The following is a 26,202-nucleotide window of genomic DNA, read 5'->3' as shown; positions in this document are numbered from 1 at the left end:
TTGGTCATTTGATCATTTATTCAGATTCTTCAAATATTGACCATGTTATTATATAATATTAAAAAATCACACTTGTTCTGATCTCATCAGAAAAGTCTTTAAGTATTGGGAAGCCATCAAGCTCATGGTGGCGGATAATTCTCCAAAACTCTAATTTTCACTTGGAAGCTTTCATTTTTTTTTTTATCAATATCAACTATTGCTTCTTTTGAAATGAAATACTCACTTTTTTCATTTTTGAGAAAATATTTGCCAAATATCCACGTCTGATAGTCACAGTTTGTCAGCCAGTTGTATACATCCTTTCCATGTATAATGATATTCTGTGAAAAAAATTGATACAGTTCTTTTGGCAAAAGTGCTTTTCTTCAAGATGACCATGGTACTTCAGTACACATACTTTCCATTTTATCACAAAATATTAAAAAGTCATATCCAAGGATTAGATTTAATAAAATTAATAATTTTATTGCCTCAGCAAGGAGATTCTTAATAAAAAAAACTGGTGTGTTTTTTTTGTTTTTTGTTGTTTCATAATGAATGCGTGTCAGTGAAGAACACAATGACTGTTGGTACAGATTGGTGCTACTGTCTGGATTTATCCTAAGAAACCAGAGGTTTCACCCTCTAGAATTGCTTTTGCACAATCAGTGCAAATGTCAACAGAGTTGAAAAGCAAAATAACATCTTAAAATTGTTATGAATATAATTCTTATCTTACAGACCTCCTGAAAGGGTCTCAGGATGATAGGGATCCACAGATCATCCTAGAATATATGATAGCCTGCCACGTGGTAGGCAGTCAGTAAAAATTTTGTAATATAAATATAAATACAAAAAAATTTTGTAATATAAATATAAAAAAATATGAATGTAATATAAATATAAATATAAACTGGATTACTCTACTCCTTAAGTCTACTGTTATTGATTCAACAATTCTTTATTCTAAAAATGAGTATTCTAAAAATAATAATAAATAATAAAGATTTACCATTTTGTTTGAGGCATTTTACAAGAGAAAAAATAAGGAATCATTTAATGAAAAGTACATATCAATATCCATCTTTAGAGCTGGTAGACGTTTAACTTTATACACAGATGAAGTTAAACAGATCTTGTCTTGAGGAGTTTATAAACACTACAGACATAAAGGACATAAGCTGATATGGAACATGCACATTAAACTAGTTAATAATGCCAAATTTGTAGAGGGATAATTACATTTTAGATGAGATATCATTAATGTGTTAATTCTTTAGGGAGAAAATTTTAAATTCTACTAAATGACATTAAAGAAGATCTAAGTAAATGGATATCTAGCCTGTGTATATATGTGGTGTGACTTAACAGTATAAAAATGTCAACTATCCTTGAATTATTCTGCAATTTCAAACTAAAGGTCAGTTGTAATAGACAGGTGAAGGGAATTGACATAAGTTATAGGTAAAGGATTGATAACTATGCTATAGAGGAAGCTCCTGGAAGCAATCAGATTGAAAAATCCTAGAAAGATGGGAAAATATGTGAATAAAAAACAAGTATATTATCTCAGTAAGCAAAGAAGAAAATCAACAATGAGATACTACATTATGATCATCAGATAGGGAAACATTGCCCAGTCCTATAATGCTGAGTGCTGCTGGGGAAACAGCAACTCCTCCATACTTGGTCACTGCCATTCTGGAGAACAACCTGGCAAAGTAATTGCATATGTACCAATTGTGTTTGATTATCCAATCATACTTCTAAAGAAAAAGGGAGAGAGAGAAACCTTATAATAAGAAGCATGTAAGAGAATACGTTTTCCACAACACTGTGGAGGCAGGCAATTGGAAACAACCTCGTTGACCACCACTAGAGGAAGAAGGCTGTGGAGGAACGCTACTGAATACGACACAGCAGTTAAAAACAACATCACCCTTAAAATCATACTACTTGGTGAAAATGTAAGAAAATGAATGAGATCTATTTGCATAAATTTTAAAATACACACACACACACAAAACCACACTACTTATTTCCAAAGATACGTTTAAACTTAAGAATATCCATTACAGGGGCACCTGGGTGGCTCGGTCTGTAAGCGTCTGCCTTTGGCTCAGGATATGATCCCAGGGTCCTGGGATCAAGCCCCATATCAGTCTCCTCCACTGGGAGCCTGCTTCTTCCTCTCCCATTCCCCCTGCCTGTGTTCCCTCTCTCACTGGCTGTCTCTCTCTCTCCATCAAATAAATAAATAAAATCTTAAAAAAATATATCCATTACACACATTAGAGCAGTTACCTCTTGGGGAGAGGAGAATGGGAGTGGGGAATGTGATAATGGGAGGAAATCCATTTAAAATTGCTTTTTTGCAGGGGCGCCTGGGTGACTCCATTGGTTAAGCACCCGCCTTCAGCTCAGGTCATGATCCCAGGGGACCCAGCCCCATCAGGCTCTCTGCTCAGCTGGAAGCCTGCTTCTGCCTGCCACTCTGCCTGCCACTCTGCCCGCTTGTGCATGTGTGCTCGCTCTCTCTCTCTGTCAAATAAATAAAATCTATTTAAGAAATTGCTTTTTTGCCTTGCTCAGATTAACGATGATACTGCGCCATGAACAAAAGAGATTAACTCAACCTCTGCATCTATCACACCCTCCTCTAAAACAACCAACAATATGAACTACATATGTTAGGGTAGTAACAGATTCATGTAGTCTGCATATTTGGACAAGGATAATTAGAAAAATTTGCTATCTACCTATGTTTTGATTATTCAAGGGAATTAGCCAGAGAACTACAGAATTCTTGAGAGCCGAGAGAAGATCTCAATAGTTTAGCTTGTCTAGTTCCCTGATTGCAAGTATATCTGTTCCCTGACCATACCAGATTGATTTGTGTCTATTTTTCTTTGGAAAAACCACCGACAAAGAAGACTCCACATCTTCTTTCTATAGTTTGTTTTAATATTTAACAAACACCCTGTCAGTAAATTCTGTCTTATGTCTGTACTGTATTTTCACAGTTCCTTTCAAGTCAATGGATAAAAGTTGGTCTACATTTTTCTTATGATAATGCCTCATGTATTAGGAGGCAGTTATTGTCTCCAGACTAATTAATTCCAACTCCTTCTACCTGTTCTCTTGGGTCTTATTTATTCACCACTTTAATCATATTATTAAACTACTCTGAACTTCCCCACTTCACAGCATCCTCAAGGTGAAGAGACATAAACTGGATTCAATACTAACTCCACAATGGCCCAATGGGTGCCTAATTGAGAGAGAAATTATTTTCGACTATTGCTACTGTGAGTCCTTAAATATAATAACTAGTGCCTGGGAAATCTCATCAACCATTTTCTTTATGCATTTCAATTATAACAATCCCTTATATGTATAAATGTTATTGTTAAAAAGAACTGTCTTACTTGATCTTCCAACAACTCAATAATGACAGAAAGGATCTCATCCTTCTCATTGCATAGATGAGTCATGTAAAGTGCAAAGAGGTTAAGGTAACTTGCTTGAGGTCACTGAGCTAATAGGTGCTGGTGGGAGGACTTTTGATTCTCCATATGTAGAAAGCATGTTTCCTTTCAAACATGTAAAGAGCTTGAGTGGGAGACAGTATAGGGTAAGAGAAGGTACATTAATTTGTTGCCAGAGGACTTGGAGTCACATGCTAGCTCTGCCACTGGCAGCCATGTAACCAAACAGGGATAGTAGAGTTGACGTAAACATTATGGTGAAGGTGTAATGAGCTCTATAAACTTTGCTTTTCAGATGTTCTTTGTTCTGATGATTTGAATACATATGCCTTTAGAAAGTTATCCCAAAATAATTTTCCTTTGCATCTCTGCTCTCCCATCACCAGTGTATTCTTCTTGAAAATATGTTTCTCTTTGTTGTTATTAGTTGTTTGGTTTTCTTTCTCTTCCACCAGGAGCAACATTCCCTTGCTCCTCTTGTTCTTAAGATAGTTACTCACAACTTTAGGAAATGATGAAACACATTTGGTCTGACACTTTTGTTCTTCCTTAGATTTATAAATCAGTCTCCAAATATTTAACAGACTCTGAACAAAAACATAAGAAGTGCTAGATACTTGTGCTCCTGTACATGTGTGGCTTCTGAGGCAGAAGATGGAGTGAATGATCACAGGAATTGGGGAAGAAATGTTTTAATATCAGTCTAACTTTTGCAAGTCTAATGACTTTTTAAACCTTTAAAAGCTAGTATTGGTGAGCAAAATTTCAGAATGTGTCAGTGATTCACTATTGCAATACTTTATTTTATTGAACCTAATTATAATACTTGTACACAAAATTCTCCCACCTGAACTGTCACAAAGTTACAAATTATAAACAATGTGTAGACTTCATCTTTTGCTTTACATCTGTAAGTGTCCAATTAACAGTCCTCTTCTAGAAAATACCACCTTTTCATCCACGTAATTAAATTGGTCCAGGGCTTCTGCCCGTGTTTCTAGAGTTTCCTCAGACTCAATGATTCCTGGCTTATTGTTTGGTTGTTCAGTGCTTCCTTAGATTACATAAACCAATTTAATTCTCCTTTTGTCTTAATATGGTAAAATTGATATCTTCTTCGCAATCCAACCATAATCTGCTACAACTACAGTTTACATGGTTAAGATGGTGTCTGTCAGATGGGATGCTGAGCTGAGTAGGCCAAGTGGGAAAGTGTAGAGTAGGAGTAAGGGGCCTCCTGAAGGTGACATTAAGCTAGCAACAAAGAAAAAATCATGGGAAGCATGCAAGAACTTTACCTAGTGAGTATCAGAGAATCCATGGTCAAGATGTCAGCAACATAGTATTGAAAGAACAAACAAGTGAACTGTCTAGTAACTATATCTGCTTTTATACATACCGTGAGATGTTATTATACAGTTGCCTTTGATCATGTTGTAACTCTTTAAGTCTTTAGTTTTCCTTCAAGTCTTTAAACCTTTCAATGTGCTGCCATAGATGTAAAATCCAAAAGGAACATAGAAGATCTGAGAACTCAGACTGATATACAAAATACCAAAGAAAGATGTTGAAATATACCACATTTTCTCAATTCTAGTTTTCTCTCTTCACACTTTATGCACCTAGAATTGCGTTATATTTTACAGTGATATTTTTTTAGAACCCTGTCAGCCATCAGGGAAAAAGAAAAAAAGGACACTGTCATTGTCTACACATGTGCAAACCTGTATTTAGAAGGAATCTGTTCAATTTTGTTATTTGCTATTGATTTTTTTTTTTTTTGCTGTTGAATTTTAAGTTAAACGGGGATCTTGTTTATGTGAAGTGAAAACCTTTAACTAAATCATTGAACAACTATCTGTCAAAAGCTCCCAGCTGGCTTAAGAAAAGTAATTTTTAATTTACAAAAAAACCTAAGATTTTACCCAAACAGAAAGTGCAGGAAAAACACTGATATTCCTCGATGTGCCTAGAAATTCTATCAAGGGATGTCTGTGTGGCTCATTGTGTCAAGCGTCTGCCTTTGGCTCAGGTCATGATCCCAGCATCCTGGGATGGAGTCCTGCATTGATTTCCCCACTTAGCAGGGAGCCTGCTTCTCCCTCTCCCTGCCACTCCCCCTGCTTGTGCTCTCTCTCTCTCTCTCTCTCTCTCTGACAAATAAATAAAATCTTAAAAAAAAAAAAAAGAAATTCTATCAAGCCTTAAGATGTTAAAGAGGTCAAGGTTTGAGCAGTGGGTCACCATGGTATTACCCATAATTGAAAATACCTACCATAATGCAGACTTCTTAGATGTCAGACATGCAGAAAATTTACTCTTAAATGCTGATTTGCTGCTGAAAGGAAAAAAAAATCTAATTATATGGATAAAAGATATTGGCAAGTTAAAAAATTATCTTTATTTAATATAGTTTTTTCCCCTTGAAAGCTACTGTAAAATGGATGAGGTGTCTCAAAATTGCTGGCAACTTATAATTGAGGGATTCATGTATTTTTTTCTGTGCTTCTAACAGATTGCTAGTTGTGACTTGAGTATCTGTTTTTCAAATACATGGTTCTAAAAAAAAATGTGGTTGAATTAAATATACCCAGGTCCAGTTGAATTGCTTAACAAATAATTTTATTCTCTTTATCCTCTAAAACTTCCAGGAGATGATTAGTTAATACACATTGTAGATTGGTAGTTCTGCAAGTTTCTGCTATCATATTTTAAAATTATCTTTTTTAGAAAAAGTTATAAGTTTTTATGAGAGGTTTCCACCAGGAAGTCTATTGAAAATAATTGGTGATCATTAAATGAATTCCATTGCCACTTTTTAAAAACTGTCATAGAAGGTTGCCTGGTTGGCTCAGTCAGTAGAACATGTGACTCTTGATCTTGGGGTTGTGCATTCAAGCCCCATGTTGGGCATAAAGATTACTTAAAAAAAAAACTGTCATAGAGATTGGAAATTAATTTTGATTTAAACAAGAAGAAATCTCCAACTTTAAAATATTTGAATATCCTGGCTCTGAAAAAATTGAAAATTGTATGCTTTGAAGCTAGTGACATTGAGATGACAAGATAATTAGTAAGGCAAACAGTAAACATAGCCAAGCATTAGTGGTCATTTTATACCCTTGTTTTTCTTCCTGTATCAATTAGCTCAAATTAGCAATATTTAGGTGATCTTTAGCTAGGAGTTGCAACAGTATTGGGATATTTTATTTTATAATCTCTTATTTAATAGAATTCCATAGCCTATCTAGAATATGTGTTCTATGTCAAGAACACATAGCTTTCTTAGATCTTTCATATTGTTGTTTTACAAATAATTGTGTCATGTTAAAGTCAGTATGAACTTCTGTAAATCAAAATTTCATTACGTAAAGATGTTTAATTTTTAAAAAGTAACTGAATACCTTTGTTTACCAAGACCTTTAGTAAAAAGCAGTGTGGAGTATTGTAGCTTGATACTAACAGATCAGATTCAGTTCCTTTGATCTGCCTAAGTTTCCACAGGGATGGATCTTAAAATAGTCCCCATATCATGCTAAGATATTGCAACTTGTCACTTTTGCCACCTGTGCCACCAACTGCCCACCATGTTCAAGGGAAGCCACATGCAAGCACAACCAGACTTCATCATCTTTATAGTTATTATGATCCATAAATACAGAGAATGCATTAAAAGCATTTCCTACAATCATATAGTACTTTTGAGATTACAGTTGCTGGTATTAAATTTAGCTTTTTTTTTGAACACTGACATTTTATATCAATATCGCATAGATAAATGATAGTTTCCTTTTACAGAGAAAAAATTCTTCACCCAACACAATCAATACAATAGACAAACTTAAATAATGATTTAAAGTAATAACTTCAGAAATAACATATATAAAGGATGAACTTTCATTTTTTAAAAAGATGGCAGTTTTAGAAATCATATTTATTAATTTATAAAATTACAAAATTTTATAAAATTTATAAAATTATAAAATATGTACTTCTTACCAAAACAAAAGAGAGAGAGAGAGAGAGAGACTGGTAGAAAAATTTGGAATCTCTAGCTCTTTTAATTGTATTGGATAATTGGCAAATAAGATATATTTTCAAGTATTAATAATGTAGTAAAATGCTTCAGAGATGAAGGAAAGCACCTCCCTCTTGAAACATATTTTATTTTGGTATATTATTTACTCTTATGAGTGAACTGCTTTTTTGATATATATTGCTTAATTCTGGAGTTGAAATCAACATAAGAAACTGCCAAAGGGAAAACTGAGTATAAGTTGAGTCTGAGACATGGCATGAAAAGCAAGGAATGTGAATGGATGGTGAAATGTTTTTTTGAAGGATGACTTCATTGCTATTATTATTTTTACCAAAGAAACACCCCTAGGCATCAAAAATGAAGCTAAAGGGAGCTTTAGATCAAAAGATGGTGCTTAATAAACCCACTCAAAAATAAGGAGGTGGAGTTCTCTTATGAACATAAGTTGTTTTGGGGTTCTAGTTTGTTAGGAATTACATAGAAATAATAACACTTCCCCTATATAAATTGATTGATTACAGAATGATTAAAATGACTGGCCTATATTCTGAGATCTAGTATTGCTTAACTGGACAGAGAAAAGTAGCAAAGACATGGTTTATTGTGAGAAAGAATAATGTGATTTTAAAAAATCATTCAAATCTTGATATATAATGCAATTAATATTATCAAACTTGCTTTATGATTTAGCATACACATTGGTAACTAATACCTTATTTCACTTGAAAAGTTAACCATGTGGATAAGCAACTTTTTCTTTCTTTTTCTCTTAATGAATGTTTCCTAGGAATATCTTTACAGCCTTAAACAAAAGTTTCACCTGAATATGTATTTATTTATATGGTTTTAACATGACAGAAAAAATAAAAACCAAATATAAAGCTTTTGCATTTTTAAGGCACCAGAAGAGCTGATTATCTTGGTGTTAAACTACCAGCTATAATTTGGGTTGTGGCAGGATATCATTGGGTCAAAAAGTCCACTCTGAGGCCTGAGTGATCTAGATTTTTAATTCATTCTCAGAGGATAATTTTATGGGGGTGTCATTCTATAGTACTTTGACAATGGGTCTGGTTGTTCTGTTGCTCCACTCTGCAATGGGACTAGATGAAGAACTCATCATTTAAAAACTCTCTTCAAGTATAAATAAAATTATGGAGTCTATGTATAGAAAATATAAACACATACACAAATATTTGCATACAATTTTAAAATGTTCATAGATTTCAAAGCTGCTGCTATCTATCAGGTCTCAGGTTAAGAAACTAGTTTGCAATGGCACAAATGCCATGAACTTGCCATGAACACAGCCTTTTCCCTGCCGATGAAGTCTATATAACTTCCATAATGTGATATTTTCACCTGCCAGTAGGTATAATGCTTTCTGGAAGATCGAACAGCAAAGGAGAGGAGTTTTGTCTGCCAGTAGTATCCCCAGAAGGGTACACACCAGCACACAAAAGGAAAGAACAAGCCCTAAATATTAGATAGCTGGTCATCACTGATAGCCCCAAAGAAGTCAAACCTAAATTTGTCTAATGTTCAAATTTTAGCTCTTGATTTTATGGTAGATTTGGTAGACAAATGTATGCTTTACATAAATAATTATAGAAGAATTTATGTTTTTCCTCTTTTAAATGGTTAAAAAAAATGTCTTTATGACTTTCCAGCCAATCATGGTGGAAAAACAAAATGGACACAAAAGAAAATAGGGCTGGTTTCCAACCTTTTTTGCAAAGAACAGTGCAGTGGCAAAGAAGAATTAGGCACAGTGGTTAAATCTTTTGCTTGGGTTTTTTGTGTTTTTTTTCCCACAATTAGGGAATGCATTCATCATACAAAGTCTTACTGTCAAATTGATCCCAATAGCTTACACTGAAGACCTTTTATGAAGCTGATGGGTAAAAATTATATGACTCAAGTACTGAGATGAATACAACAATGAAAAGCATTTTTCCCTCTTGGGGAAAAGTCACATTTTTTTTAGAGTGTCAAAGTTTTAAAATATTACTAAAAAAATAAGCATAACATACAGGAGATAAGTTAGGCAAATTTGGGTGAGATAAATATTTTATAAATGGAAGAATGTACTTCTGCTTCCAGCCAAGATGGAATAGCAGGGACTGGATTTGAAGAAAAAGAGCCAGCATCAGAACCAGACATGACAGGTATGTTGGAATTATCAGACCAGGAATTTTAAACAATGATGAGTAATATGCTAAGGGCTCCAACAGATAAACAGAATGCAAGAACAGATAGACAATGTGAGCAGAGAGATAGGAATTCCATTCTAAGAACCAAAAGGAAATGCTAGAGATCTTTTAAAAAATACTGTAGGGGCACCTGGGTAGTGGAGTCAGTTAAGCAGCCTAATCTTGGTTTCAGCTCAGGTCATGATCTCAGGGTCATGAGATCAAATCCCACAGAGGGGTCTGCACTCAGTACAGAGTCTGCATGACTCACTCTCCCTCTCTCCTCCCCCTCCCCCACTCTCTTTCAAAGAAATAAGTAAATTAAAAAAAAAAATACCTGTAACAAATAAAGAATGTCTTTGATGGACTTACCAATACACTGGATGTAGTTGAGAAAAGAATCTCTGAGCTTGATGATATATTCATAGAAATCTCAAAAACTGAAAAGCAAAGAGAATAAAGACTGAGGAAAAATGTAATAGAATATCCAAGCACTATAGGACAACCACAAAAGGTGTGACTATGTATAATGGGAATACCAAAAGAAGAAGAAAGACAGAATGAAATAGAAGAAATATTTGAAACAATAATGGTTGAGAATTTTTCCCAAATTAACGTCAGACACCAATCCACAAATCCAGGAATCTAGGAGAACACCAAGAAGGATAAAATCCAAAAACCTTACACCTAAGCGTATCGTCGTCAAACTACAGAAAATCAAAGATAAAGAAAAAATCCTGCAAGAAGCCAGAGATATAAGACACATTACCTACAGGAAAAAAGATAATAATTGTATACAACTTCTCCTCAGAAACTATGCAAGTAAGAAGAGAGTAGAGTGAAATACTTAAAGTACTAACAACAACAACAACAACAACAACAAAAATCGACCTGGAATTCTGTAACCCATGAAATTATCCTTCAAAAGTGAAGGAGAAATAAAGACTTCCTCAGACTAATTGATATTGAATGAATTTGTTGTCAGTAAACTTGAGTTGCAATAAATGTTTAAAAAGATGTTCTTTAGAGAGAAAGAAAATAATATAGGTTAGAAACAAATCTACATAAAGAAAAGAAGAGCACTGAGGAAGGAATAAATGAAGATAAAATAAAAACTCATTTTTCTTATTCCTAATTAATCTAATAGGTAATGGTTTGTTCAAAATAACAATATGCATAACATATATGCATATACATGCTTATGTATGCTTATATACAAGTGAAATATATGATAGCAATGATGCAAGGAACAGGAAGGAAGAATTAAGATTATTTTGTTATTATAAGGTACTCACGTTACCCATGAAGTGGAAAAGTCTTTTGAAAGTGGACTTGGATTACTTGTAAATGTACATTGCAAACTCCAGGGCAACCACTGAGGAAAGTAAAAAAAGATATATAATTGATATGCTATGAAAGGAGAGAAAATGGTACCATATAAAATGTTCAATTAAAACCATAAAAGGCAGAAAGAGTGGAAGAGAAAAATAGGAACAACAACAACAACAAGAAAAACAAGGACAACAAATAGAAGACAGTAACAAATATCATAGATATTAATCCAAATGTATCAATAATCATTTTAAATGTCAATGGTCTAAATGCATCAATTAAAAGGTAGAGATTGTTAGAGTGGATCAAGAAGCAAGAGAGAACTATAAGCAGTCCACTAAACACACTATAAATATAAAGACACATATAGATTAAAAGTTAATGGATGGAGAAATATATACAGTGTGAACACTAATCAAAAGAGAACAGGAATAGCTATATTAATTCCAAACAGAACAGACATCAAAGCAAAGAAAGTTATCAGAGATAAAGATGGGTCACTACATAATGACAAAGGGGTTAATTCCAAGAAGGCATAACAGTCTTTAATTTAAACCTAACAACAGAGTGTCAAACTGCATGAGGCAAAACTGATAGAACTGAGAAGAAAATAGATGAATCCACAATCATCGTTGGAGACTTCAATACCCCTCTATCAGAAATTAACATATCCAGCAGGCAGAAAATCAGAAAAATACAGGTGAACTCGACAACACCAAAAATCAACTGGATATAATTGAGAGCTATAGACTATTTCATCCAACAATAGAATATACTTTCTTCTCAAGCTCACATGGAATATTCACCAAGATAGACCACATTCTGGGCCATAAAACACATCTTAATTTAAAACAATGAAATCAAACAATGTCTGCTCTCAGACCACAATGAAATTAAACTAGAAATCAAGAATAGAAAGGTAACTGGGAAGTCCCAAAATATGTGAAGATTAAACAACACACTTCTAACCAACAGAGGGATCAAAGAAGAAATATCAAGAGAAATTTTTAAATATTTCTAATTAAATGAAAATGAAAGCACAATTTATCAAAACTTGTGAGATGCAGTGAAAACAGTGTTTAGGAGGAAATTCATAGCATTGAATGCATATATTTTTAAAAAGATAAAAAGTTAAAATCAATAATTTAAACTTACATGGAGGAAACTAGAAAAAGATAAGCAAATTAAAGTAAGCAGAAGAGAAGAAATAATAATCAGAGCAGGGTGCTCACTTTGGCAGCACATATACTTTAAAAATGGGAATGATACAGAGAAGATTAGCATGGTCCTTGTGCGAGGTTGGCATGGAAGATTCTGAAGTATTCCATATTTCACCATATTATACACCTGAAACTAATATAACACTGTATGTTAACGATACTGGAATTAAAATTTAAAAATTGTCAGAAATTACAAAAAAACCCACAAAAAAACACAACAACAACAACAACAAAAACCCACAAAGAATTAGAGCAGAAATCAAAACAGGAGAAAACAGGAAATCAATGGAGGAAAAGCAACAAGACCAAAGCTAGATCCTTGAAAAGATGAATGAAATAAATAAGCTTCTAGCCAGACTAAAAAAGAAAACCAGTGACAAGAAACAAATTATTAATATCACAAATGAAAGAAGGGACATCAGTACAGATCCTACCGACATTAAAAGGATAATAAAGGGGGGGCCTGGGTAGCTCAGTAGGTTAAGTGTTCAACTCTTGATTTCAGCTCAGATCATGATCTCAAGGTCGAGATCAAGCCCTGCAGCAGGCTCTGTGCTCAACAGGGAGTCTGCTTGAGATTCTTTCTCCTTCTCTCTCTGCCCCTCCCCCTGAAGGCTCTCTTTCTGTCTCTGTCTCTCTCAAATAAATAAACAAATAAATCTTTAAAAAAAGGATGATACAGAAATACTATGAAGAACTCTATGCCCACAAATTTGACAAATAAGATGAAATGGGCCAGTTCTTTGAAAGACACAATTTTCCTAAACACACACAAGAAGAAATAAAAAATCTGACTAGGTCTGTATCTATCTGGTAAAGAAATTGAATCCATAATTAATAACCTTCCAAAACAGAAAACACCAGGCCCACTGGGTTCACTGGTGAATCTATCAAACATTTAAGGAAGAAATTATAACAATTCTTTACAATCTCTTTCAGAGAATAGAAGCAGAGAGACTACCTTATCACTCATACCTGCATACCAAAACCAGACAAAGACATTAAAGAAAATAAAACTATAGACCAATATGTCTTATGAACATAGATGCAAAGATCTTCAACAAAATATTATTTCCTATATACCACCAATGAACAAGTGGAACTTGAGATTAAAAATAAGGGGCGCCTGGGTGGCTCAGTCGTTAAGCGTCTGCCTTCGGCTCAGGGCGTGATCCCGGCATTCTGGGATCAAGCCCCACATTGGCTCCTCCACTGGAAGCCTGCTTCTTCCTCTCCCACTCCCCCTGCTTGTGTTCCCTCTCTCGCTGGCTGTCTCTATCTCTGTCAAATAAACAAATAAAATCTTTAAAAAATAAATAAATAAATAGATAAAATACCATTTCCATGGTACATGAAATATGTAGGTATAAATCTAACAAAATATGTACAAAATCTGTATGAGGAAAACTACCAAACTGATGAAGAAAATCAAAGAATAACTAAAGAAATGGAGAGATATTCCATGTTCATGGATAGAAGGATTCAATATTGTCAAGATGTCTTTTCTTCCCAACTTGATCTATAAATGTGATGCAATTCCTATTGAAATCCCAGCAATTATCTTGTTCAAACTGATTCTAAAGATTATATACAGAGGCAAAATATCCAGAATAGCCAGCACAATATTGAGGAACAAGAACAAAGTTAGAGAATTGAAACTACTGACCTTCAATACTTATTAAGTCACAGTAATCAAGACAGTGTGGTATTGGTGAAAGAATAGACAATGAACCAAAATAGGAAGTCCAGATGAATCTAGACACAGACCTTACAACCTTCACAAAAATAAACTCAAAGTGGATCACAGACCTAAATACAAAATGCAAAACTATAAGACTCCTAGAAGATAACACACAAGAAATCTAGATGACCCAGTACGACAATGACTTTTTAGATTCAACACCAAAGTCACGATCCATAAAAGAAATAATTGATAAGATGGACTTCATTACAATTAAAAACTGCTCTGTGAAAAACAATGTCAAGAGAATGAAAAGACAAGCCTTGGGCTAGGAGAAAATATTTAATATACATCTGATAAAAGATTGTTACCCAAAATATACAAAGAACTCTTAAAACGTAATAAGAAAACAAATAATCCAACTTTAAAAATGGGCCAAAGACCTTAATAGACACCTCACCAAAGAAGATATACAGATAGCAAATAGCCATATGAAAAGATGCTCAACATCATACGTCATCAAGGAAATGTGAATTAAACCAACAATGAGATATACTACACATCTATTAGTACTTAAGGCGAAAATTCAAAACACTGACACAGCAAATGCTGGTGAGGATGTGGGAAAACAGAAAGTCTCATTCATTGCTGACAGAAATGCAAAATGGTACAGTTTGAAGGTTTCTTACAAACTATACATACTCTTACTGTATGACCTGAAGAAGTTGAAAACTTACATCCACACAAAAATCTGCACATAAATGTTTATAGCAGCTTTATCCATGATTGTCAAAACAACCAAGACGTCCTTTAGTAGGTGAATGGCTAAATAAACTGGTACATCCAGATAATGGAATATTATTCAGTGCTATAAAGAAATGAACTATTGGGGCGCCTGGGTGGCATAGTCGTTAAGTGTCAGACTCTTGATTTTGGCTCAGGTCATGATCTCAGGCTCATGAGATCAAGCCCCGAATCAGGCTCCCAGCTCAGCATGGAGTCGGCTTCAGACTCTCTTCCTGTCCCTCTGCCCCTCCCCGCTGCACTCCCTCGCTCTAAAGTAAATAAATACATCTTAAAAATTAAAAAAAAAAATTAACTATTAAGCCATGAAAAGATATACAGGAAATTTAAGTGAGTGTTACTAAGTGAAATAAGCCAGTCTGAAAAGGTTATGTACTGTATGATTTCAACTATGTGACATTCTAGAAAGGCAAAATTATGGAGAGAGTAAAAAGGTCAGTGGTTGATAAGAGTTGGGGGCGTTTGGGTTAGGGGTGCATGGGCAGAACACAGAGGATTTTTAGGATGGTGAAAATACTTCATATACCATAATGATGGATATATGTCATTATACATTTGTCTGAACCTATAGAATACATGACGCCAAGATTGGACCCTGATATAAACTATGGACTTTGGATGACTATGATGGGTCTATATGGGTTCATCAATTGTAAGAAATGTACTATTCCAAGAGGGGTGGATGTTGATAATGAGAAAGACTATGCATAATGAGGGTAGAGGCTATGAGTGAAATCTCTGTACCTTCCTCTTAATTTTGCTGTGAACCTAAAACTGCTCTTAAAAAGTCTTTAAAAGGGGCACCTGGGTGGCTCAGCTGATAACCGTCTGCCTTCGGCTCAGGTCATGATCCCAGGGTCCTGGGATAGAGCCCTGAGGCTGGCTCCCTGCTCAGTGGGAAGCCTACTTCTCCCCCTCCTACTCCCCCTGCTGGTGTTCCCTCTCTTGCTGTGTCTCTCTCTGTCCAATAAACAAATAAAATCTTTAAAAAAAAAAAAGAAAGAAAGAAAGAAAGAAAGAAAGAAAGAAAGAAAGAAAGAAAGAAAGAAAGAAAGAAAGAAAGAAATGTCTTAAAAAAAACAAAACTATATCAGACTATGTAAAATCCTAAGTGTATCCCAGCTTCTGGTATGATAAGTATAGTGAAAAAATGTAGATGATTGTTGAAGCAATTATTAGCATTCGTTGACCATTTTTGGTGTCACATTTAATCAGCTATTAATTAAAATGACTCATCTAACTGGCTATTAAGTGGTGGCATTATATTCCTTTTGCTTACAGGTGATGGAAATCAAATGTGATCTATAATAAGCAAGTGGGAAATTTATAATATGGTTATAGGATTTTCTCACCCAACCCAAGGATGGGAACTTGGTATCAAGTAGAACAAGGGATTTGGGCAACATCTGACCTAGCACCTTCCACATGGAGGAAAATTTAGTAAGTACAAGCATTATCAAGCAACTGCTTAGTTCATAAAAGAGAGGTGCTTTGATTGTTCAGATGGACCATTCTGGTTTTGGATCACATCAGAGATTTTTTTCCTGTCAGTAATTATAACAATAATTATATAAAAACTGGCACTTTATCATGTAGTATCACATTTAATTCTTACAACAACACTGAAAGGTGGGTGCTATGACTTCCATGTTACAGATGTAGAGGATACAACTTAAAAAAGTTAAATGATTTATATGTGGGTAAGAAGCTGGAGAGTAACAGCGTTAAGGTTTAAATTCTTTCTGGATCCAAAATCAATGTTGATTTTATTCCATAGTGTCATGAAACAATAATGTAGGTAAATTTCAGTTTGGAAATTCTGAAAGAAATAGTGATTCTCTGTATCTGTTGTCAATTATGTGCATCTTACACCTTGCTCAAGTTTGAGAGACCTGGGATTGTTAAATTAAAGAAATAAACACTCAAGTTGCCTGGCTGGCTCAATCAGGAGAGCATGCAACTCTTGATCTTGGGATCGCGAGTTCAAGCCTCACCTTGGGGGTAGAGATTACTTGAAAATAAAGAAAAAAACAAACTTTAAAAAAGGAAATATACACTTGTGGACACTGGATATAGGCAACTTGGAGTTAGCCAGTCTCGATGTATAAATCTTCTCACAAAGATTTTTAAATCTCTTTAAATACATCCTGAAAGGAGAATTTAGAATAAACTTTGCAAATGCCTAACAGACTGGGATTTGGTCTTGTGAAGAGGGAGATATTAGAAAATGCCATTCTTAGTCAAGCTAGTATAGCATAGCCAGCATTCTGCTCTTGAGAGTAATGTCAGGAGACATAAGCATACTAGGCCCTGTAATGTTACCTGCAAAAAATTAAGAGGTCTTCTGAAATATCCCTTAAATTCTTAATGGATTTGACTTTTATGTATTGAGAACTTTAATTTTAAATCTTTTGAACCAATAATATTACTTCGTCTTCTCTTGGAAATAGCAAATACAAGTATGGGGTACAGTAAGATTTTATGGGTCCTAAATCTCTCCTCTTTCAAGCTTTAAGAAGTGCTCACCGGATACAACATTACTTGTGTGGTATTCTTGCCAAAACTTTAATCTAATCATGAGGAAACAATCAGGGAAATTCAAATTGAGAAACATTCTGCAAAATAATTTGCCTGGACTCTTAAAAAACGATCAATGACAAGAAAAATGAAAAAGGCTGTCTGACTGTTCCATATTAAGGGAGAGTAGAGAGTTAAGCCAAATAAATGCAATGTGAGCTGATTGGACTTGGATCAAAACAAGAATAGAAGGAAGGAAGGAAGGAAGGAAGGAAGGAAGGAAGGAAGGAAGGAAGGAAGGAAGGAAGGAAGGAAGGGCAGGCAAGCTGTAAAGGACTTTATTGGGGCAACTGGAGAAATTTGGATCTAGATTATATATTAGATAATATTAATGTTAAATTTCCTAACTGTGATAATATATGGTGATGCTGTAGGAGTTAACCTTTCCCTTGGGAAATACATTATGAAGCATCCCTAATAACAACAATAAGAACAACTTGCTGGTCTCTGGAATTCTAGATTTTGATGAATCAGTTTGTGTTCATCCTACCCATTTTCATCCTGACTTTATCAGTTTTCAAAGTATTAATATTTTTTGTCCATTTTCTGGCAGACAACTTTCCACATCTTTATGTCTTTTTAATTACCTTTCTCTAAATGATTTCTTGCTTTATGGCCTTATGTTTTCCCTGAGGTATGGTGACTAGAACCAAAAAATATTTCTAATGTCGATATACAGTACCACACGATAATGCTTTATATTTCTGGCATGCTTGCTTGTGGCACTTTGCATTCGTTTTTGGTACAAAAACTTTTTAGGACAATGTTTTACAAGGAGTAATGTAAAATGACTATAGATCCTTTGTCTAGCAGTTCATCTTGGGATCCTGCCATTTGATATCATTGGCTTCGTCCTTTTTTTCCCAGAAAAGCTTACTGACAGCTGAAAATTAGTAAATTTTAATGTGTATTCGTGTGCCCCATTGTGTTGTAAAACCTGAAACTTGCCTGGCTCTGGTATTGACTCTGGGGACATCAGCCATCAGTTTCTGTTCTTCAGAAACTTACTAAATTTTTCCCTTGCTACTGTTCAAATCCTCTTTACTAAATATTGCCTACCTATAGGTCAAATAAAATACTGATATTATGTATACATATGTCTTTATGTGTTCTGTACATACCTACTCACACATCTAAGTGTGGTTTTGGTAGAAGAGGAGTAATAAATAAAAGCATGCATTCAAGTAAGAGTGTAGGCTGAAATGTAGTGAAAAGAACATGGGCTTTAGAACAAGACTATTGTCCCTTGATTCTTGGTTCTGATCTATACTGCCTTTTGACCACAGTTGAAACGTGGGAACCGTCTGGGTGTCTATGGCCTTCCAGGCTGTTTTTAAAGAGGATGCCTTATGAAAGTGGGTTTTCAGTCAATATTAGGCCTCCCTTTCTTCTACTTGAAAAAGTATAAAAGTAGTAATAACTAACGTTTTCCAAGGTCTTATGATGTACTTAGGCCATTCATGAAGAGGGTTGCACACATTAATAACACGAGGCAGGAGGTTAACTGGCTGAGAGTAGGGGCTCTAGAACTAGCCTTCCTTGGTTCAAATCCTGACTCTACCAGTAACTAGCTTTATGATTCAGGAGGAGTTACTTCACCATTCTATGCCTCAGTTCCCTCATCTTTAAAGTGGGGAGAAAATAACGGTATTTTCCTTACTGGGGCCTTGTAGGGATTAAATGAGATAATATTTGTTAAACACTTAGAGCAGTGTCTGACATATAATAAGTACTTAAGGTATGTTAGCTTTTATGATAAAGTGTTATTATCTCACTCAATCCTCTTAGTAGCCTGGTGAGTTAGATAAAATTACTATTCATATTATTTGTGGGAAACTGATCATAAGTGAGGTGAAATAACTTGACCTAGCACACTCAGTAAAAAACAGAATTAGGACTTGATTCATGTCTATTATTAACTACTCAAATTTCTCCTTAATTCTCTCCAAGCTAATCTCTTATGGGGATTGTTTAAATAGTCTGATATAGGAACTTGTCAAAAAGCTTTCTGAAAGTTTAAATATAGATTTTCTCTCTAAATCTCCTTAGTCATGCTTATTTAACCCCTCAAACAACTCTAGTGAAACCAACAAACATCATTTCTTGTGCAGAAGTCATGTTGACTCATCCATGCTAAATTATTCTCTTCTGGCTATTCAGCTATCCAACCCTTTCACCAATACCTTGGAAAAATTGCAAGGTGACTGAAATTTGAAAAGGAGGGTGTGAATTTGGACAAATCATTTCACCTCCTTGAAATGGGATTTGGACTAGATAAGCTGCAGGCTCCTTTCCAGCTCTAAAGTTCTATGATCCCACCTGTGGAATCATCATGATTATGGATGTAATGACTGAGACCCTCTTTTCCACTTGCTATAGGGGCCCTGCTGAGGCACCATTCCATTGATTTGATATTCTACTTACATGTATGTTTGTTTTTCTTCTGATTCTTTAGGGTACAAGATAAAAGAGACAAAAGATAAGTAAGGAAAATGTACAAAAAAGACATATTAAAGTTAAGTAACAAAGGGAATTTCAGAGGGGGAAAGAAGGATTTGATATCATTCGCTTTAAATTAGTCTTCCTTTTTTGGCCATTATTTTTATATTCTGTGCCCTTCCTTTATTGACCATATCATTCTGTCATTTCATATTCAAGTAATACTATAACAGAAGTTCCGAAAAGGCAGAGCTGATATCCAAACTTGCAGGACATTCTGGTGTTTCTTTTAAATACAACACATATTTTGTTTCCTTCCCTTCAATGGGAAAACTGTCAATGGTTCCATGTGCCCGTGCTAGTCCTGTAAAACTAGGCAACCCGGGGTCATTGTTAGGAACTCCCTACTATACCTCCAGAAATAACCATAGTTTGTTTATCTAATAAACACATTCCAAGAAAAAAAACCACTGAGTTTATTAAATGTCTGTTGTATATCCTGAATTGAGCATATACTGGGGATAAAGAAATCCAAAGTTCAGAGACTTTCCTAAAAAATCTTAGTGAGTCAAAAATGCTATAAAACTATAATATGCCTGAAAGCTGTGCTACGAGAGACAGACAGAAGACGTTCTGGAAGCACAGAGGATGAACACCTGCTGTTTGTTTGCTAGGAGAGGCACACAGAGTTTCACAAAGAAGCAGTAGATAATTGGGTGGTAACTTGAAAACTTCATGAGAATTGGTCTGTTTTTGAAATGAAGGCTCCAGAAAGAGGGACCAGCATGTGCAAAAAATGAAAGAAAGGCATATTTGGAAAACTAAATCCATATAAGAGGAGTTTGGAATGCTTGTGGTCCAGTGGGTAAAGTTGACTGTGGAGAGGTTGAGGCAGGCAGATTATGAGGAATTTCACACGTCATACTAAGGATTGTCTAGGAGTTCATAAAATATAATTGATGGGTTTTAAGCAGTTGAATGATATGATCTGATTTGTTAACAGTCTGCATCTCCCATCAAAAGAGAACATCTTAGAAAGGATCCCAATGGCTTGTTCAGCTAATCAATTTCCAGGGCTTAATACGGTGTCTAAAATATGGTAGATTCTCTATAAATGTCTATAAGGTACTAAGTAAATGAATAGATCAATTAATGAAACAACTAAGCTAGTTAGAATTTACTTCTGGACTACATATCAAACTATTTACAGGGGTAATGATGCGATTTACTTTAAAACATAAAACTTTAAAGAAAGAAAGGGGGTGGTTAGGTAGATAGATAAAATAAGGTTGTCTGGGGGTACCTGGGTGGCTCAGTCAGTTAAGTGTCTGACTTTAAATTTTGGCTCAGGTCATGATCTCGGGGTCATGAGATCCTGAGCATCAGGTCCTGAGCATCAGGCTCAGTGCTGGGCGTGGAGACTGCTTAAGATTCTTTTTCTTCCTCACCTTCTGCCCCTCCCTCTTATGCACTCTCTCTCTCTCTCTAAAAAAAAAAAAAAAAATTAAAAAATAGTGGCACCTGGGTGGCTCAGTCCATTAAGTGTCCAACTCTTGATTGCAGCTCAGGTCATGATCTCGGGGTCTTGGGATTGAGCTGCATATCAGGCTCCACGCTGACTGGGGAGTCTGCTTGAGGATTCTCTCTCCCTCTCCCTCTGCTCCTCCCCCCACCTCCCACTTGTGCGTGTGCTCTCTCTCAAATAAATAAATACACCTTTTTAAAAACCACATATGAATAAATTATTATAAGATTGTCCAAATGTAAATAACCATGAATACTGGGAATCTAGTACCCAGGGGACCAGATTTCTATTTTCTTTACTCTTTTGAATGTTTGATATTTTTCCATGATAAAGAAGTTTTAAAAAATTGTTCTTGAGTTAAGGCAACTTGATTTCTAGACTTCAAATGTGAATGGGTTGAAGCATAAATATTTCAGTTAAAAAGAACTAAGCTTTTAAAGAATGATATTTGTAACTTAAAAAAAAGAAAAGCCTTAAATACTGTAAAATTTTTTGGAGTTTTGATGTAATTCTTGACTCTAGGTTTGTAAGTTTTCAAACTAATTATGGCTAGAGAACTTAACTCAAACCTCTTCATAACTAATATTATAAAACTGAAACTAATCTGTTAGAAATTCAGTTAATATTTTTAATATGGAAATCACACCCTTATTCCAAAAAGTGTTGTAAAAGAAATGCTTTCACATTAATCTATATCACACTGAATTGATTTCACCAAATTTTATGTTGTTAATTTTGCAGTTGCTAAAACTAACTTGATGGAATTTATTCCTGCTAGTATTTGTAAATATATACATTTAGTCCTAAAAGCATTTGGGTTAAAACACAGAAAAATATAGTTTACATGTATACATGTATCATTGTTTCTATTTCAAGAATGTGAACTCATTACAGTTAAATTTGAATGGTATGTATAGTCACTGATTCCTATCTCTTGCAGTCCATTTAATAAATTGAGATATTGCTGCTGAGTAAAATCAGGTTTTAATAATTGACAATTTCTGGAGACTGGCTAGCCTATCACTGAAAACTTCTTCCTTCCAGATGCAGCTACTTCACATTAACTGTCGTTATCTACAATCAGCCTCTAGTGAACTGGGCATCTCCATGTGCTATACTAAAGTACACAGTAATGAGGGTCAAACTGCAGGCCCATGTTTAAATGATGGTTCTTCAGCTGATGCACAGAGAAAAAGTACGCATGCTACAAAGAGGATACCATAGAAGTAGGAATGGCATATGGAGACAAGGGACAGATATTAAAGGTTGACTTTTGGTCCTTATATCAATTCATATAGTTTCGCCCAAGAAAAAGAAACAGCTTCACAGAAATGGTACAGGTCACCACAAGTTGTGATATAAGTTCTTACTTATTTTTAACACTTACAAAATATGTTGCTATCAAAATAGTCTCAGTGATGAAAAGGAAAAAAATAAGAAGCCACATGAGAAACTGGCTGACTGAAAGGTAAAATGACCTTTGTAATTATTATCCGAATAGAAGAATACTAGGTTAATACGCATTGGGGAAAAATATCTTACTATTGTGCCATGGAAATTTGCCATTGTGAGTTCATCAAAGATTCCTTTAAAAAAATTTTTTTAGGCATGATGCGACCTGGCTCTGCAAATAAAGTAAGTTTCCCATACTAAGTATGTCAAAGAGTTTAAGCAATAGTGATCACAGAGTAGTTTGAGAATATAAATTCTCTTCAGCCACTATTAGATTGGGAAACTTTACAAATGAGAGTCTGAAAGATGCATTAATTACTCAAAGCATAATTTCTAAAAAATCAGTAATTCCTCTAACTCAGCAAAATCTAAAATCTAATAAGGTCACATTTATTTTGACTTTGGCAAAAATGCTGAAATAAAAATTTATTAATACAAAAATACAAATATATACTTCACAAACAGAAAATACATGCTGCTTAGCACCTGAATTCTTTTCTTATGGAAAAGTAGAGGAAGGCTTTTTTTCTTCCTTTTCACACCAGTGTGTAAATTATTTCTCTAGTCTTTTGTGTAAATAATCAGGAGAGCTGAAAATAAGAGATCTTGAAGATTTTAATGTGTGACAGTCTCAACTATAAGAAGCAAAGGTTAGATCCTCTTTATATTTTTAGAGCTCTTAGGATATATGCACATTAATTACATATCTTAATTCTTATGTTTGGTTTACCATTGGAAACTGAAATTTCAGAGATGGAAGAGAAAGAAAACTTTATAGAGACACTGAAAAAACTGAAAATGTGGGGATATCAGGGAAAGATGGAAATCTTATACACTTACCAAAAAACCCAAAACACTTTTATCTAAATTGGCTTCATTCTCAATTTTGAGTTGGATCTAACTTTCATATACATCTTACTCTCATAGTTGAGTCTCAAGTCAGACTTGTGGACATTCTGTCAGTCAGACCTTACTCTTTAAAACAACCATTCACCTTCTTTACCAATAGTGTCTACTTTGTGTCCTTGATTCTGAGTATTTTTATTATGTAGAGATTCCTAACTAACTTGTCATATATATCGCCTCCCTTTTTTTCCATGAATAAAATAATTTTTCTTCTTTGGGGTTTTCAAAGTTTATGAATTCAGGCATATGTAAAGGCAAGCGACTACTTAACTCTTGTCCTCAAATCCCATCTTTAAATCATACTGATAATAGTAGGCTTCACCCAAAACACCACCACTAGCAACTTGCAAAGCCTCTGAATCTCTTCCCCAATCTACCTTCTCTTTTCCACTGTTCTGTGTTCAGTCCAGCCCACTCATGATCCATCAGACATCTGCATGTGATAGAACATGCCTACAGACTTCTCCTTTAAGTTTCCTCCCATCTGGAACAGCTTTTTCTACTTCATCCACTGTGCTGCTCCAAATCTTGTGGGAATATGTTCTAAAATTGCTTTTCTTCTTTAATCTTTGTAATTGTACTGTTAACTCATGAATTGATGTTAAAAATATAAATAAGTCCATGAAGCTATGTATTTTTTGTGCACACTAAGACTTAAATATAAACAAAAAATCTAAGCAACTAGGATTATTATTTTGGAGGGAAAAAAGTTGAGTGGTGAATTACTAATAACATTCAAATAAGTAAGGAATTATGCGATTGTTGGTAACCAGCTAATCTTTGTTACAGATTAAAAAGGAATTGCGCTCTAACATAAGTAAAAAGGTTTTCCAGCGAGATATAAGGGAGACAATACAATTTGTTAAGTAATGGGTTGGCTTACTAAAGCTGGTTATCTTTATACTTTCTGTAGAAGCCAAAGAGTGTATCTGCTCGTATGTTTCAAATTTGATATACATTCAAGCTTTGTGAAGGAAGAAGAATGTCTGTGTAGAAAGTCAAACAGACATGGACAGAAACATACAATATTGGGGAGCAAACCAGAAGGAGGAGTCGGGTATGTTAAAAAAGGCTCTTTTGATAGTTGTATTTTGTTGTTAGGGCAGAGGAGTATTTTTTTAAAAGGTATTTTTTTGAAGAGGAGTGCTTTCTACTTTTCCATTCTACACTTTATAGGATAAAGTTTTTGCTATAAAAATAAAAAGAATAATATCAAAATAAAAACAAGACTTAATATATAGTTTTAAAAGTTGTATTTGCAGAGGTTTTTTTTTTTTGGAGTTATGTATTATTTCATCATCCTAGTGGAGAGAAACCAAATTTCATAAATGTAGTCAGGTCTTTTAATTTATAAATATTATCCCATCTTGATCCAGGAAGGACTTAAATGGCAGCATTTGATTATTTCATTCGAATAATAGCTTATCAGGACCAAGACAAACTTTTTGTTAAGTGTTAACCTTGTTTCATGTGATGCCAAGTGAAAAGAAGTGAATTTTACAGAAACTTCTACATTTCAAGAAAAGTTTGTAATTCTCCTAAAGAGACTGTGTTATATAAAAATATTTGTTGTTAGCTTTTCAAATCTTTACTGTTTTTGTTAGCCTTCTTATATAAAAGGCATGGAAACCTTTTCAAATTGACATTTTACTTTTGAAGTCTATGAAAAAGTTAAAATAATCAAACAAAAAGGGGTGTAGATGGAATCTGAGCTATCCTTATATGCAAAAGAGTTAACACAGAAAAGAACTACAAGTGCCATGGCTTTGGGAACTAAAATATAGGTTTCAAGGTAAGACTGTCTTTCTACTCGGTATGTACAGACTTTCTGCATACATACACACAATAAATCACTTAATATAAACCTTGCAGTTAATTGATGATGCCAGAATCCAGAACTGTTTCATGTTTAAAGAAATTAAAACATTATAAGGGAGTATCTTATTTGTTACATTTGAAGGACTTAGAAAAATTCAATTTAACATCTATTGTTAAAAAACAAATAGTTTATTTGGTTGAAGAGAAGTTTTAATTTTTAGCCAGTAACCTCCATTTTCTTATAGCAGACTGATAGTAATAAATTAATTCAAAGGCAAGGTTACAACTATCTTCAAATTAGGTCTTTGAAAAAGAAACTCTAAACATTGTCAAAGGTTAGTCAAAATGACAAGAGCATCATATTCAGAAAACTTAGAAGGGAAATTTTCCTTAAAAAATTTTTAGCAGCTACATATTGGTAGCAACTTTGGAAAAGTTTTCGTGGCTTCTAAATGAAAAGCATACATGAGATAGTCATACTAGTTTTCCATGTTTACATAACACTCACAAGACATATATGGAAAACTTTATCCAGAGTAATTTTGTATTCCATGTCATAATTTGGTTTATTTTCCTTTGCAAGGATAAAACATCTATTAGTAAGAATCAGACTAATACAAATATTTCAAAACCACAAGGTTATTACTATAATTTTTAGTTCCTAAAATCTGTTGATATGAAGAACATCATAAAATAAAATATCACAATTATTTGAAGAACATAAGACTTTTTTAAAAGTTAAAATAG

At 34.3% G+C, this 26,202-nt stretch overlaps 1 long non-coding RNA gene and 1 other non-coding gene across 2 annotated transcripts; one reads left to right on the top strand and one right to left on the bottom strand.

The window, feature by feature from the left end:
* Window positions 1-226: 226 nt before the first annotated feature.
* Window positions 227-11,078, bottom strand: LOC103657414. Its single transcript, XR_566836.2, has 4 exons — window positions 10,997-11,078; window positions 10,074-10,141; window positions 5,746-5,808; window positions 227-323 (listed from the first exon to the last, which is right to left on the bottom strand). It is a non-coding gene; the product is annotated as an uncharacterized LOC103657414 (long non-coding RNA).
* A 1,179-nt stretch (window positions 11,079-12,257) lies between these two features.
* Window positions 12,258-12,367, top strand: LOC121105738. The gene has a single exon (XR_005838389.1). It is a non-coding gene; the product is annotated as a U6 spliceosomal RNA (small nuclear RNA).
* The last annotated feature ends 13,835 nt before the right edge of the window (window positions 12,368-26,202 follow it).

The sequence above is a fragment of the Ursus maritimus genome, unplaced genomic scaffold (genome assembly GCF_017311325.1).
Source record: "Ursus maritimus isolate PB19 unplaced genomic scaffold, ASM1731132v1 scaffold_29, whole genome shotgun sequence".
In the NCBI taxonomy this organism is placed as follows: Eukaryota; Metazoa; Chordata; class Mammalia; order Carnivora; family Ursidae; genus Ursus; species Ursus maritimus.
Note: the sequence above shows the minus strand (reverse complement) of the source record. Positions and strands in the feature narration are given on the sequence as shown.